This window comes from Ranitomeya variabilis, chromosome 8, assembly GCF_051348905.1.
Source record: "Ranitomeya variabilis isolate aRanVar5 chromosome 8, aRanVar5.hap1, whole genome shotgun sequence".
Classification (NCBI taxonomy): domain Eukaryota; kingdom Metazoa; phylum Chordata; class Amphibia; order Anura; family Dendrobatidae; genus Ranitomeya; species Ranitomeya variabilis.
In genome coordinates, this window is record NC_135239.1 from 78,983,249 (window position 1) to 78,997,752 (window position 14,504).

Genomic DNA, 14,504 nt, shown 5'->3' on the forward strand with positions numbered 1-14,504 from the left:
GCCTGAATCCTAGACAGGCGCGCTGGTCGTTGTTTTTCTCTCGGTTTAATTTTGTGGTGTCTTACCTACCGGGTTCTAAGAATGTTAAGGCGGATGCCCTTTCTAGGAGTTTTGAGCCTGACTCCCCTGGTAATTCTGAGCCCACAGGTATCCTTAAAGATGGAGTGATATTGTCTGCCGTTTCTCCAGACCTGCGGCGGGCCTTGCAGGAGTTTCAGGCGGATAGACCTGATCGTTGCCCACCTGGTAGACTGTTTGTTCCTGATGATTGGACCAGTAGAGTCATCTCTGAGGTTCATTCTTCTGCGTTGGCAGGTCATCCTGGAATCTTTGGTACCAGGGATTTGGTGGCAAGGTCCTTCTGGTGGCCTTCCCTGTCACGAGATGTGCGAGGCTTTGTGCAGTCTTGTGACGTTTGTGCTCGGGCCAAGCCTTGTTGTTCTCGGGCTAGTGGATTGTTGTTACCCTTGCCTATCCCGAAGAGGCCTTGGACGCACATCTCGATGGATTTTATTTCGGATCTGCCTGTTTCTCAGAAGATGTCTGTCATCTGGGTGGTGTGTGACCGTTTCTCTAAGATGGTCCATCTGGTTCCCTTGCCTAAGTTGCCTTCTTCTTCCGAGTTGGTTCCTCTGTTTTTTCAAAATGTTGTTCGTTTGCATGGTATTCCGGAGAATATCGTTTCTGACAGAGGGACCCAATTCGTGTCTAGATTTTGGCGGGCATTCTGTGCTAGGATGGGCATAGATTTGTCTTTTTCGTCTGCTTTCCATCCTCAGACTAATGGCCAGACCGAGCGGACTAATCAGACCTTGGAGACATATTTGAGGTGTTTTGTGTCTGCGGATCAGGATGATTGGGTTGCTTTTGTGCCTTTGGCGGAGTTCGCCCTCAATAATCGGGCCAGCTCTGCCACCTTGGTGTCCCCGTTTTTCTGTAATTCGGGGTTTCATCCTCGATTTTCCTCCGGTCAAGTGGAATCTTCGGATTGTCCTGGAGTGGATGCTGTGGTGGAGAGGTTGCATCAGATTTGGGGGCAGGTGGTGGACAATTTGAAGTTGTCCCAGGAGAAGACTCAGCTTTTTGCCAACCGCCGTCTTCGTGTTGGTCCTCGGCTTTGTGTTGGGGACTTGGTGTGGTTGTCTTCTCGTTTTCTCCCTATGAGGGTTTCTTCTCCTAAGTTTAAGCCTCGGTTCATCGGCCCGTACAAGATATTGGAGATTCTTAACCCTGTGTCCTTCCGTTTGGACCTCCCTGCATCCTTTTCGATTCATAATGTTTTTCATCGGTCATTGTTGCGCAGGTATGAGGTACCCGCTGTGCCTTCCGTTGAGCCTCCTGCTCCGGTGTTGGTTGAGGGTGAGTTGGAGTACGTTGTGGAAAAGATCTTAGACTCTCGTGTTTCCAGACGGAAACTCCAGTATCTGGTCAAATGGAAGGGATACGGTCAGGAGGATAATTCTTGGGTCACTGCCTCTGATGTTCATGCCTCCGATCTTGTCCGTGCCTTTCATAGGGCTCATCCTGATCGCCCTGGTGGTTCTGGTGAGGGTTCGGTGCCCCCTCCTTGAGGGGGGGGTACTGTTGTGAAATTGGATTCTGGGCTCCCCCGGTGGCCACTTGTGGAATTGTACTTGTGTGCATCATCCCCTCTGTTCACCTGCTCCTATCAGGATGTGGGAGTCGCTATATAACCTTGCTCCTCTGTCAGTTTCATGCCGGTCAACAATGTAATCAGAAGCCTTCTGTGCATGTTCCTGCTACTAGACAACTCCTAGCTAAGTTGGACTTTTGTCCTTGTGTGTTTTTGCATTTTGTTCCTGTTCACAGCTGCTGTTTCGTTACTGTGTCTGGAAAGCTCTTGTGAGCGGAAATTGCCACTCTGGTGTTATGAGTTAATGCTAGAGTCTTAAAGTAATTTCTGGATGGTGTTTTGATAGGGTTTTTCTGCTGACCATGAAAGTGCCCTTTCTGTCTTCATGCTATCTAGTAAGCGGACCTCGATTTTGCTAAACCTATTTTCATACTACGTTTGTCATTTCATCTAAAATCACCGCCAATATATGTGGGGGCCTCTGTCTGCCTTTTGGGAAAATTTCTCTAGAGGTGAGCCAGGACTGTCTTTTCCTCTGCTAGGATTAGGTAGTTCTCCGGCTGGCGCTGGGCATCTAGGGATAAAAAACGTAGGCATGCTACCCGGCCACTTCTAGTTGTGCGGCAGGTTTAGTTCATGGTCAGTATAGTTTCCATCTTCCAAGAGCTAGTTCTCATATATGCTGGGCTATGTTCTCTCGCCATTGAGAATCATGACAGTTTGACCGGCCCAAAAGAAGGGTGCTGATGTTGCTGATTGGTCCCCTGATGCTGTGGAGGCCTTTCGGGAGCTCAAGCGCCGCTTTTCTTCCGCCCCAGTGTTGCGTCAGCCTGATGTTGCTCTTCCTTTTCAGGTTGAGGTCGACGCTTCTGAAATCGGAGCTGGGGCGGTGTTGTCGCAGAGAAGTTCCGACTGCTCCGTGATGAGACCTTGTGCTTTTTTTTCCCGTAAATTTTCGCCCGCCGAGCGGAATTATGATATTGGGAATCGGGAGCTTTTGGCCATGAAGTGGGCTTTTGAGGAGTGGCGTCACTGGCTTGAGGGGGCCAGACATCAGGTGGTGGTATTGACTGACCACAAAAATTTAATTTACCTTGAGTCTGCCAGGCGCCTGAATCCTAGACAGGCGCGCTGGTCGTTGTTTTTCTCTCGGTTTAATTTTGTGGTGTCTTACCTACCGGGTTCTAAGAATGTTAAGGCGGATGCCCTTTCTAGGAGTTTTGAGCCTGACTCCCCTGGTAATTCTGAGCCCACAGGTATCCTTAAAGATGGAGTGATATTGTCTGCCGTTTCTCCAGACCTGCGGCGGGCCTTGCAGGAGTTTCAGGCGGATAGACCTGATCGTTGCCCACCTGGTAGACTGTTTGTTCCTGATGATTGGACCAGTAGAGTCATCTCTGAGGTTCATTCTTCTGCGTTGGCAGGTCATCCTGGAATCTTTGGTACCAGGGATTTGGTGGCAAGGTCCTTCTGGTGGCCTTCCCTGTCACGAGATGTGCGAGGCTTTGTGCAGTCTTGTGACGTTTGTGCTCGGGCCAAGCCTTGTTGTTCTCGGGCTAGTGGATTGTTGTTACCCTTGCCTATCCCGAAGAGGCCTTGGACGCACATCTCGATGGATTTTATTTCGGATCTGCCTGTTTCTCAGAAGATGTCTGTCATCTGGGTGGTGTGTGACCGTTTCTCTAAGATGGTCCATCTGGTTCCCTTGCCTAAGTTGCCTTCTTCTTCCGAGTTGGTTCCTCTGTTTTTTCAAAATGTTGTTCGTTTGCATGGTATTCCGGAGAATATCGTTTCTGACAGAGGGACCCAATTCGTGTCTAGATTTTGGCGGGCATTCTGTGCTAGGATGGGCATAGATTTGTCTTTTTCGTCTGCTTTCCATCCTCAGACTAATGGCCAGACCGAGCGGACTAATCAGACCTTGGAGACATATTTGAGGTGTTTTGTGTCTGCGGATCAGGATGATTGGGTTGCTTTTGTGCCTTTGGCGGAGTTCGCCCTCAATAATCGGGCCAGCTCTGCCACCTTGGTGTCCCCGTTTTTCTGTAATTCGGGGTTTCATCCTCGATTTTCCTCCGGTCAAGTGGAATCTTCGGATTGTCCTGGAGTGGATGCTGTGGTGGAGAGGTTGCATCAGATTTGGGGGCAGGTGGTGGACAATTTGAAGTTGTCCCAGGAGAAGACTCAGCTTTTTGCCAACCGCCGTCTTCGTGTTGGTCCTCGGCTTTGTGTTGGGGACTTGGTGTGGTTGTCTTCTCGTTTTCTCCCTATGAGGGTTTCTTCTCCTAAGTTTAAGCCTCGGTTCATCGGCCCGTACAAGATATTGGAGATTCTTAACCCTGTGTCCTTCCGTTTGGACCTCCCTGCATCCTTTTCGATTCATAATGTTTTTCATCGGTCATTGTTGCGCAGGTATGAGGTACCCGCTGTGCCTTCCGTTGAGCCTCCTGCTCCGGTGTTGGTTGAGGGTGAGTTGGAGTACGTTGTGGAAAAGATCTTAGACTCTCGTGTTTCCAGACGGAAACTCCAGTATCTGGTCAAATGGAAGGGATACGGTCAGGAGGATAATTCTTGGGTCACTGCCTCTGATGTTCATGCCTCCGATCTTGTCCGTGCCTTTCATAGGGCTCATCCTGATCGCCCTGGTGGTTCTGGTGAGGGTTCGGTGCCCCCTCCTTGAGGGGGGGGTACTGTTGTGAAATTGGATTCTGGGCTCCCCCGGTGGCCACTTGTGGAATTGTACTTGTGTGCATCATCCCCTCTGTTCACCTGCTCCTATCAGGATGTGGGAGTCGCTATATAACCTTGCTCCTCTGTCAGTTTCATGCCGGTCAACAATGTAATCAGAAGCCTTCTGTGCATGTTCCTGCTACTAGACAACTCCTAGCTAAGTTGGACTTTTGTCCTTGTGTGTTTTTGCATTTTGTTCCTGTTCACAGCTGCTGTTTCGTTACTGTGTCTGGAAAGCTCTTGTGAGCGGAAATTGCCACTCTGGTGTTATGAGTTAATGCTAGAGTCTTAAAGTAATTTCTGGATGGTGTTTTGATAGGGTTTTTCTGCTGACCATGAAAGTGCCCTTTCTGTCTTCATGCTATCTAGTAAGCGGACCTCGATTTTGCTAAACCTATTTTCATACTACGTTTGTCATTTCATCTAAAATCACCGCCAATATATGTGGGGGCCTCTGTCTGCCTTTTGGGAAAATTTCTCTAGAGGTGAGCCAGGACTGTCTTTTCCTCTGCTAGGATTAGGTAGTTCTCCGGCTGGCGCTGGGCATCTAGGGATAAAAAACGTAGGCATGCTACCCGGCCACTTCTAGTTGTGCGGCAGGTTTAGTTCATGGTCAGTATAGTTTCCATCTTCCAAGAGCTAGTTCTCATATATGCTGGGCTATGTTCTCTCGCCATTGAGAATCATGACATATATACAGCCCACAGCAGTATACAGCACAGAGCACAGCCCACAGAGAACTATATACAGCCCACAGCAGTATACAGCACAGAGCACAGCCCACAGAGTACTATATACAGCCCACAGCAGTATACAGCACAGAGCACAGCCCACAGAGAGCTATATACAGCCCACAGCAGTATACAGCACAGAGCACAGCCCACAGAGAACTATATACAGCCCACAGCAGTATACAGCACAGAGCACAGCCCACAGAGTACTATATACAGCCCACAGTAGTATACAGCACAGAGCACAGCCCACAGAGAGCTATATACAGCCCACAGTAGTATACAGCACAGAGCACAGCCCACAGAGAACTATATACAGCCCACAGCAGTATACAGCACAGAGCACAGCCCACAGAGAACTATATACAGCCCACAGCAGTATACAGCACAGAGCACAGCCCACAGAGAACTATATACAGCCCACAGCAGTATACAGCACAGAGCACAGCCCACAGAGAACTATATACAGCCCACAGCAGTATACAGCACAGAGCACAGCCCTCAGAGAGCTATATACAGCCCACAGTAGTATACAGCACAGAGCACAGCCCACAGAGAACTATATACAGCCCACATCTCTTCTCTTCCTCCCCTCACCTCCTCCGAGAATGGCCCCACAGTCCAGAAAAAAAAAAAAACTCTCCTCACCTCTCCTCGTGCCCAGCGTTGCTTCCTGGTTCCTGCTCCTGTCTCAGCAGCTGCAGTCTGCCCGGGACACAGCAGGTGCGCGATGATATGACATCATCGCGCACCCGCAGTGTCAGAGGCAGAGCGGGGAATGATGGGAGAGGGAGCGTCTGTAGACGCTCTCTCCTCCATCATTGCATTCAACTGTACCGGCATCTATACGCCGGTATAGTTGAATGCGACGGCGGGGGCGGCGGATTGAGCGGCCCACCACTGGCACCGGCCCTTCTGGCATTTGCCAGAAGTGCCCTATGGCCAGTCCGGCCCTGCCTGGAAGGGATCCAAGATATGGGATATTATTACAGGAAGGGATCAGGATGGAAGGAGCCAAGATGGGGGACATTATCAGTACAAGTGTATGGAGCGAGGTGTTGGCCTCCTAGTGGGTTCAGTGGGAGAGGCTGTCTAGTGAGAACGACCTCACTCAATACACTTGTATGAAGTGAGGCTGCGCCCACTAGAAGGCTTTTGGTCAGGAATATGGATATCATATACCTAAGAAAAAGATGATCCAGCTTCCAAGATGCCAAGTCTTGATAAAACATAACATTCCTTATTCTTTATTTGTGATAGCACATACCTGACTGCCATTCCTGGGGCAGAGAAAGTCAATCTGCACAGCACACAGTGTGTGCACTGAGTTTTCATTTTATTCCATACAACCCCTTTAAAGAGAACCTTACACCAGGTTTTATTGCCACAAACCAAACAAATCTATATTGATTCTCGGTAATCCAGAATCAATAATATACGGTACGTTTGTTTTTTTAATCCTTTTTCTTGCCCACTTGATTGACTTCTTGGTGTATGACACAGAACCCTTAATTATTTATCTGCAGTGCCGCTCCAATTCTCTATTATCTGCTTGCACAGTAAAGTCTTGATGACGCAGCAAGGTCAGGACTGTGGGACTGCACATGAACCGCTCCCTTGGAGAATATGACTGGCATGGGAAGCGACGGACCCTGAGTGAGATTTCAGTCAAAAGAGGCAGATCACTAAGATTAGAGTACCTGGTCAATGAGCTCATGTACACAGTATGAGCCTGGTGATTGGCTCCATGGGTGACTCTCACTGCGGATGTGATGTTATCACTGCAGACGGTAAGCAATCACTGAGGCAGCGATGAAGATGCAACACTGGACACAGAGAGCGTGAATAACCTCTGATTATATTACTTTTCCAAAGGCACAGCAATGGAGTAAAGAAAGTTTACGGGAAATCCCACTAAAGGTTATTTAACATATGATATATCCAAATATCCAGCTATTAGAAGAAATGATAACACAAGCTACAAATATGTGCTGCATCCATCTAAAATTCATTTTGTACATTTCTAATTTTCCCATGCTTGCTCAGTTATTCCTGCCTGGAATTGAGACCTTGTGGTATTCAACAAACACTGACTTGTGACCTATCATTTCAGTGCCAAAATTCACAGTGTGCATTCACTGACAAGTTACCTTTTACCAAATGTTCCAGCCTGTAGATATTCCAGAGCCAGAAAACACTCACAGAAGGAAATAGACCAGTTAATGTTGGTAATTATACAAGTTGACTGGAGACAGTTCAAAACTACAAAAAAATCTCAGCAGTCCTAAATACTGAACGTGCTGAACTTAAAGGGAATCTGTCATTAAGTTTTTACTAGCTCATCTGAGAGCAGCATAATGTAGGAGCAGAGAACCTGATTACAGCGATGTGTCACTTGGTGGGCAGCTTGCTGTCACTGCTATATCTGCTGCAGATCTACCAGTTTTCCATTCATCAGGAACATGTCTACCATGTAACTCCATCATAAGACCATATAAATGTGTAGGATGCTAGCAGATGCGTAGGATGCAGTGGCACACAGGAGGCAGAGCAAGGATTAACAGGTTCTTTTTATATATGGGAACAGTAATGGTACAAGCAGGGGGTAAAGGATGTGATTGGAGCATGGGGGAAAGTCAAATGCGATAGAATATAACGGATTAACTTATCAGTCTCTGTGCGCTGGAGGAAGGTGGCTGGTAGATCCCTCGGTGGCGGCGCCGCAGGCGGCGCGAGATGTCTCCGATCCGGTCCCACAGATAAGCGATGCACTTTCTCCTTGCAACGACGAATCCTACTGGTTCTTCAGCACGTGATCTCCTGATCCATGCACACAGTGGAGTAGAGGTGTTGGTGGGCGGCACAGAAGAAGAAGCAGAAAGTTCAGTAGGCAAGGCCGCAGTAGAAGCACACAGTCCAGCGGACACAGCCACAGGCACGGGCTGGTCCTCAGCAGACACCGCAAGGATGGGACTAAGTGGTGCCTCCACGGTGGTGAGCGGAGCCAATGTACGTACTCTTCACTACCTGGTGTGGAAGTCTCTCTGGGCTGAGGGTAGGATGTGTTGGTAGTCTGGCTAGCTGGGGGTATAGGCGCAGCTAGCAGGTGTGGGTCCGTGGAGAGGGAGTCAACAGTCTCACTACTCACAAGCTCGTTCCTCGCCAAGTGTCCCGCCTTCTCCCTCAAACTGCAATTTATGTCATAGCCGCCCCATCAGTCAGGTGCCCTGAACTGCTCTGGTCCACAATCTCTTCCCCCTGAAACACTGGTGACAACCCCGACGGTTCTGGCACAAACACGCAGGAGAAACCGTTAGCTTGGCTCTCCTCCCTACACATGGATACAGAAACAGACATTGCTTTCCATCACATATTATGCAGCTAACTTGGTGTGGTGATGACAAAAGTGTGACTTTGTGGTAACTCGTAGCAAATTCCATTCCCAAAGGCTAGAAGCTAGCATTTCTATATGTTCTTTAGATAATGACAGATCTCTTACCAAATCATCTAAATCTCATTGGATCAGCAAGTGCGGCTGACCCACCGGTTATTCTGGACCAGGAAATACATCACGCCAATCAACATCTTCTTCTTTATCAGGATCAGAATCATCAGTTTCAATTGCCATTCCTGCTTCGGAAGGGACAGGTATCGGATTGTCTGCACCGTGTGGTACGAGTTTAAGAGCCGACTCACAGTCAGGATACACAATTTGTGCCTTGTTTCTCTTTCCTTCGATTTTAGTCATTCAGAAAAACAGTCTCGGTATTTTTCTGCTCCAGACAAACCATTGGCACTGCAGAAGCCATTCCTTTCCTTTCATTACTCAACCACTGTGTGAGCCCAGAGTAACAATGCAATAAACTTGAGGGGCCCAGCTTTTCTCTTGATCTCCAATTTGACAGTCAAAGTAATACTTGTAAGCAAGACGCACTCGCTTTGTTAGATTCTTGCACTGATCAAAAGTAATGTATTTGCCACATATGCGGCAGAAATTGTCCAGATTGTTAGCACAATTGCATCGATCCATTTTAAGTTTCAAAATTGATGGTACTCTAAGAGATCACGTTATTGAACTCTATCAAGCGTGTGTGATGCCCCAGGGTCCTGGTCGTCACAGTGACATTGCTTTCCTCACGGGGAGAGTGATGTCGCCCTTGAAAGCGATGAAGGATCTCTTTTATCAAGTAACCACAAAACACACCACATGTTCACACTCCAGGCCAGAAGGGGGAGCTCTAAACCTGGTTTAGGGTGAACTCCCCTATAAATACATTTTGGTCTGGAGAAAAAGAGAGGGAGATTGGACAGTCTGTCAGAGGACAGAGAAGAGAGCAGTCAGACATTGAGTGTCGGAAGGACTGAAGGAGCTGTGTAGCCAGAGTTGCTACAGCTCCTAAAGAAAGAGAATTAAGAAGGAAAGGACAGCTTGTGGAAAGCGTGCAGGAGAGCGAAACACAGGAGAGTGATACCAGTGGAGCAGAGCAGTGAATGAGCTACCTCCCTGGCTGGCGCAGATTACCGGTAGCCGGAACACCGAGATTGTGAGGGACTCTAAGACTGACAGCATAAACTGGCAGGACAGCTAGATTACATATCACCTGTCTGCCCTAATACCCAGGAGGCACAGTGACACATAAAGCCCGGGTCATGATAGAGACCCTGTAAAAAGGCTCGAGTCACCTGTCATACGGGTTTGTGTCCCACCTTTATAGAGGACAGAGAGAACTGTGAGGACCTTATCAGAAGCCATAGGCAGTAAGGGACTACAATACCACCGTGCTATGAGGAAGGCTTTTAACTCCACCTGGTAAAGTGGACTGTGACTTTGCTTCCAAGCCGGCCGGACCCTCCCTGTACCTGTGATCTGGTGCACTGGACTGTGGCTGCCTGAAGTCTTCAGTAAACCAGGTAAAGAGACTGCAAACCTGTGTCCTCCGTTCTTTACTGCACCACTCACCATCCTCATCTATACACCGGGAGCCCTGGGGACCTACTTCACCTGTGGGAAGTTATACCATCTGTTATGATCCGGTGATCTTTGAGCCGCATGAGACTTTCTCAGGATAAGGTGGAACCTGTACTGTCCGCAAACCCTAAACTGACACCACAACTAGAAGTAGCCGTGGGATGTACCTAACACATCCTAGACACCTCGACACAGCCGGAGGACTAAATACCCCTATAGATGGAAATGGGAATTCTATCTTGCCTCAGAGCAGAACCCCAAAGGATAGGCAGCCCCCCTCAAATATTGACTGTGAGTATAAGAGGAAAGACAAACGCAGGCAGAAATCAGGATTTAGCAAAAGAGGCCATGCTAGCTAAATAGGAAAGGATAGGACAGAATACTAAGCGGTCAGTATTAAAACCCTAAGAATATCCACAGCAGATAATACAAAAATTCCACCATCTAACTACAGACATGAAATGTATCTCTGCATCTCCTGAGAATCCAACTTGACTGAAAATATCAAAACACAGTCTAAGCTGGACAAGAAAAAACAATGAATAGCACTGAATTGTAAAGCACACCGCATGTGTGCAGCAGAAACAAAACCAGACACTTATCTTGGCTGATTTGGCAGCAGGGCAGGAGGAACCAGACAGAGATGAATAACCTCCAAGAACAATGAACAACTGGCAAGGACTAATGAATCCTGCACACCTAAATACCCCAGGATTGCAACCCAAGGACAACTGCATTACCACCAGCAACCACCGGGGGGAACCCAAGAGCAGAATTCACAACAACCATCTGGCTGCCATAACATCACCCCAGAGGACCCCTGTTATGGTTCTCAATGGCAAGAGAACATAGCCCAGCAAACATAAGAACTAGCTCTTGGAAGGATGGAAACTAAACTGACCATGAACTAAACCTGCCGCACAACTAACAGTAGCCGGGTAGCGTAGCCTGCGTTTTATCCCTAGACGCCCAGCGCCGGCCGGAGGACTAACTAATCCTGGCAGAGGAAAATATAGTCCTGGCTCACCTCTAGAGAAATTTCCCCGAAAGGCAGACAGAGGCCCCCACAAATATTGGCGGTGATTTTAGATGAAATGACAAACGTAGTATGAAAATAGGTTTAGCAAAATTGAGGTCCGCTTACTAGATAGCAGGAAGACAGAAAGGGCACTTTCATGGTCAGCTGAAAACCCTATCAAAACACCATCCTGAAATTACTTTAAGACTCTAGTATTAACTCATAACATCAGAGTGGCAATTTCAGATCACAAGAGCTTTCCAGACACAGAAACAAAACTACAGCTGTGAACTGGAACAAAATGCAAAAACAAACAAGGACAAAAGTCCAACTTAGCTGGGAGTTGTCTAGCAGCAGGAACATGCACAGAAAGGCTTCTGATTACAATGTTGACCGGCATAGAAGTGACAGAGGAGCAAGGCTAAATAGCGACTCCCACATCCTGATGGAAACAGGTGAACAGAGAGGATGATGCACACCAGTTCAATTCCACCAGTGGCCACCGGGGGAGCCCAAAATCCAATTTCACAACAGTACCCCCCCCTCAAGGAGGGGGCACCGAACCCTCACCAGAACCACCAGGGCGATCAGGATGAGCCCTATGAAAGGCACGGACCAAATCGGAGGCATGAACATCAGAGGCAGTCACCCAAGAATTATCCTCCTGACCGTATCCCTTCCATTTGACCAGATACTGGAGTCTCCGTCTGGAAACACGGGAGTCCAAGATCTTTTCCACAACGTACTCCAACTCGCCCTCAACCAACACCGGAGCAGGAGGCTCAACAGAAGGCACAACCGGTACCTCATACCTGCGCAATAATGACCGATGAAAAACATTATGAATAGAAAAAGATGCAGGGAGGTCCAAACGGAAGGACACAGGGTTAAGAATCTCCAATATCTTGTACGGGCCGATGAACCGAGGCTTAAACTTGGGAGAAGAAACCCTCATAGGGACAAAACGAGAAGACAACCACACCAAGTCCCCAACACAAAGCCGAGGACCAACCCGACGCCGGCGGTTGGCAAAAAGCTGAGTCTTCTCCTGGGACAACTTCAAATTGTCCACTACCTGCCCCCAAATCTGATGCAACCTCTCCACCACAGCATCCACTCCAGGACAATCCGAAGATTCCACCTGACCAGAAGAAAATCGAGGATGAAACCCCGAATTACAGAAAAAGGGAGACACCAAGGTGGCAGAGCTGGCCCGATTATTGAGGGCAAACACCGCTAAAGGCAAAAAAGCAACCCAATCATCCTGATCTGCAGACACAAAACACCTCAAATATGTCTCCAAGGTCTGATTCGTCCGCTCGGTCTGGCCATTAGTCTGAGGATGGAAAGCAGACGAGAAAGACAAATCTATGCCCATCCTAGCACAGAATGCCCGCCAAAATCTAGACACGAACTGGGTACCCCTGTCAGAAACGACATTCTCCGGAATACCATGCAAACGGACCACATTTTGAAAAAACAGAGGAACCAACTCGGAAGAAGAAGGCAATTTAGGCAGGGGAACCAAATGGACCATCTTAGAGAAACGATCACACACCACCCAGATGACAGACATCTTCTGAGAAACAGGAAGATCCGAAATAAAATCCATCGAGATGTGCGTCCAGGGCCTCTTCGGGATAGGCAAGGGCAACAACAATCCACTAGCCCGAGAACAACAAGGCTTGGCCCGAGCACAAACATCACAAGACTGCACGAAGCCTCGCACATCTCGAGACAGGGAAGGCCACCAGAAGGACCTTGCCACCAAATCCCTGGTACCAAAGATTCCAGGATGACCTGCCAACGCAGAAGAATGAACCTCAGAAATGACTCTACTGGTCCAATCATCAGGAACAAACAGTCTACCAGGTGGGCAACAATCAGGTCTATCTGCCTGAAACTCCTGCAAGGCCCGCCGCAGGTCTGGAGAAACGGCAGACAATATCACTCCATCCTTAAGGATACCTGTAGGTTCAGAATTACCAGGGGAGTCAGGCTCAAAACTCCTAGAAAGGGCATCCGCCTTAACATTCTTAGAACCCGGCAGGTAGGACACCACAAAATTAAACCGAGAGAAAAACAACGACCAGCGCGCCTGTCTAGGATTCAGGCGTCTGGCGGACTCAAGATAAATTAGATTTTTGTGGTCAGTCAATACCACCACCTGATGTCTAGCCCCCTCAAGCCAATGACGCCACTCCTCAAAAGCCCACTTCATGGCCAAAAGCTCCCGATTCCCAACATCATAATTCCGCTCGGCGGGCGAAAATTTACGCGAGAAAAAAGCACAAGGTCTCATCACGGAGCAATCGGAACTTCTCTGCGACAAAACCGCCCCAGCTCCGATTTCAGAAGCGTCGACCTCAACCTGAAAAGGAAGAGCAACATCAGGCTGACGCAACACAGGGGCGGAAGAAAAACGGCGCTTAAGCTCCCGAAAGGCCTCCACAGCAGCAGGGGACCAATCAGCAACATCAGCACCCTTCTTAGTCAAATCAGTCAATGGTTTAACAACATCAGAAAAACCAGCAATAAATCGACGATAAAAGTTAGCAAAGCCCAAAAATTTCTGAAGACTCTTAAGAGAAGAGGGTTGCGTCCAATCACAAATAGCCTAAACCTTGACAGGATCCATCTCGATGGAAGAGGGGGAAAAAATATATCCCAAAAAGGAAATCTTTTGAACCCCAAAAACGCACTTAGAACCCTTCACACACAAGGAATTAGACCGCAAAACCTGAAAAACCCTCCTGACCTGCTGGACATGAGAGTCCCAGTCATCCGAAAAAATCAAAATATCATCCAGATACACAATCATAAATTTATCCAAATAATCACGGAAAATGTCATGCATAAAGGACTGAAAGACTGAAGGGGCATTTGAAAGACCAAAAGGCATCACCAAATACTCAAAGTGGCCCTCGGGCGTATTAAATGCGGTTTTCCACTCATCCCCCTGCTTAATTCGCACCAAATTATACGCCCCACGGAGATCTATCTTAGAGAACCACTTGGCCCCCTTTATGCGAGCAAACAAATCAGTCAGCAGTGGCAACGGATATTGATATTTAACCGTGATTTTATTCAAAAGCCGATAATCAATGCACGGCCTCAAAAAGCCATCTTTCTTAGCCACAAAGAAAAAACCGGCTCCTAAGGGAGATGACGAAGGACGAATATGTCCCTTTTCCAAGGACTCCTTTATATATTCTCGCATAGCAGCATGTTCAGGCACAGACAGATTAAATAAACGACCCTTAGGGTATTTACTACCCGGAATCAAATCTATGGCACAATCGCACTCCCGGTGCGGAGGTAATGAACCAAGCTTAGGTTCTTCAAAAACGTCATGATATTCAGTCAAGAATTCAGGAATCTCAGAGGGAATAGATGATGAAATGGAAACCACAGGTACGTCCCCATGCGTCCCCTTACATCCCCAGCTTAACACAGACATAG